The following is a 2603-nucleotide window of genomic DNA, read 5'->3' as shown; positions in this document are numbered from 1 at the left end:
TTACCTTCAAAGCCCCGATGAATATTTGCTGAAAACCCCCCAATACCATTTGTCCTTCAGCTTCCCTGAGTTCTCAGGCACAATTAAGCTTTTCTACAGAGATGTCATGTTAGGATTTGTCTCACCTTAGGTGTTTCTAGGACAGACATCTACTGCTGGGCTGGTCTAGACTCTCCTTGGACTGCTCATTAATTGAGAGAAATGAGCGCCTCTAGAGCTCGGATGATTTATCTGACCCTGCCTTTGACATCCATACAGTGCTCACTCCTCCTCTGCTGTAACTGTTCAGGTGTTGAATTCACTTCATTGGTTTGGCAAATGCAGCCAAGCACAGAAAACAACAGAAACGTATCTCAGAAACATTAATAGGTTAATTTCTTGGCATATCTTGTAAGAAATTGTATAAGCACAGCTGACCATAAACATGGTCCACCTTCCTCCCACAGCAGTCACTGGTGGTCCAACATTTTATACGCAGCTGCTGTGGACAGAGCTGATAGCTCCACAGACTTCTCGTAGGAAAGGCAACCTGGAAGACTTTGGTGGCAAGAATTGCCAGGGCTCAAATGCATCCTGGAGGTAACGCCTGACGCTACGCCGAACTGTGGGCTGTGAGGACTTTGGGGAGCCAAGCGAACATCCTGTGGTGCCTTGGCCTGCTTGGTGAGGAGTCCATTTCAAAAGGAAGATTTTGCTCAGGTCTTTGCTTCCCAGGGAAGTGTCTCCCTACCTGGAGATGATGGGGCACTAAGAAGAAGCTGTTTTGCTTCGCTTCTTTGGCCAGTAGTGTCATGAATAACTGCAATTAAAAAAAATAATCTTTGGGATTCACCCTCACTGGAATACAGGAGGTTCTTCCTATTTATTAAAACGAAAGAGTTGGTAATTGTGGTGATTGCATTTGTGTAACAGAGGGTGTGGGGGCACGTGTCACGAACCAGGGAGATGCTTAATAGAGTACAGATAGAAGCAAGCTCAGTGAAAGACTCCAAGCAGGTGAGGGAAACTTCAGGGGGACTCCTGCATGCCCCCAGGAGCACTCCGAGACGACTCTGGCTATTGCTAGATTTAGCAGTGGCTCCTTTGGCTGAAGCTCCCAGTGACACTGGCAGGTGCTGGTGGGACGGCCTGTGAAGGGGAGCTGCTGATGGAGTGGAAATGCAGCCTGGTGGCAGCCAGGCTGATGTCCTGCCACGTGAGCAGACCATGCGTCCCACCATGGTGAGCACACTGCAGCCCAGTGAACTGCTACATGTGCGGTGTGTCCCAAATACACCCTGCCTGGTAACGCCTAAGCCGCTGCAGAAAGAAACACAACCACAGGGCGTGGGGTCCCATCGTCTTCTCTGCAGCTGGTCAGCCTTTGCTGCTGAGATAAGGATGAGGAGGTCCAGTTTATGACTCCTGGTGAAGCCCAGATATATGAAATGACCCCAACTCCTGCAGATGCGGGGACACAGGGAAGTCACAGACCCCCGAGCTTGCCACAGCACCGTTTCCTCAGCCTACCTGATGGGCAAAACGTCACCAGCAGTGAGGAGCTGCCTGGGTGAGCAGTGGCCTTGTGGTGGAGCCTTCTCGGGAACCTGTGGGTGGGGACTTAGCCCAAAGGTAGGCCATGATGGATGGACAGATGGATGGATGGATGGATGGATGGATGGATGGATGGATGGATGGATGGACGGACGGACGGTAGACAGGTAGATCGAGAGGTAGAGAGAGGGAACATTTTGGTGGCTGTTTGGCCAAGTTAAAAGCAGGTTTGTGGGCTGGAAGTGTTCATTTGTTAGACCTGGGGGCCTCCCTGCCTGGCTCCAGCCTCAGCCTTGCTCCTTCTGCTGGGAGAGCACCAAGCCACCAAGGGGAGGCCGTGGTTACAGCAGAGGGGACAGCTTGGGGTGGGGTTGTGTCATGCCTTTTCTTTGGCTCTTTAGGAGGCATTAAGGAGTATAGAGGTGGTGGGTTTGCTGGGGACATGCAATGGGGGAGGGATCCTGAGGTCCTGTCTCACCTAGAGCATGAGGCGTGCGCCTGGGAACACAGGGCATGGGGGCAATGTCCTTGTCCGAATGAACTTTACTTTTTTTATCTGAAGCAAGCCACTGTGAAGGGGAATAAAAGGACCAGGACAGGGCTGGTGGCCTGTTATTGAGAGTCACAGCCCAAGCAGCAGTTGACTGAGGCGCTTTAAGGCACACGGCACACCCACAACACAGCTTCTACAACTGCACACAGCTTTTGCTGCCACTTGCCCGGTATCTCACTGAAGCGCTTTTAGGGTGGGGCTTTTTTGGTGGCTTTGGTGTAACACAAAGCTTGCGCACAGACACGAACTTACAGCTGTTTCCCCCCAGAGCCCCCCTCAAATCCCACAGCACACCACTATCAGTGCCAGAGGTGTATTATACATCCCTCCCCGGAGTGATACCGCTATCGGGTGTCTGCACATCTGGATAAAGCAGAGGAGTGATAGGGGCCGGATCCATATTAACCTCATCCTCCCCATCACTGCCTGACGGCTCCGCTGGATAATCCTGCACGTCCCGAAGCCTCAGCCCACGGTGCTGGGAAGGTGATAACAGCCAGTGGCCTTGCTGGGGGTG

This window comes from Buceros rhinoceros, unplaced genomic scaffold (assembly GCF_000710305.1).
Source record: "Buceros rhinoceros silvestris isolate BGI_N320 unplaced genomic scaffold, ASM71030v1 scaffold16844, whole genome shotgun sequence".
NCBI classification, from domain to species: Eukaryota; Metazoa; Chordata; class Aves; order Bucerotiformes; family Bucerotidae; genus Buceros; species Buceros rhinoceros.
This window is presented reverse-complemented; position numbering follows the sequence as displayed.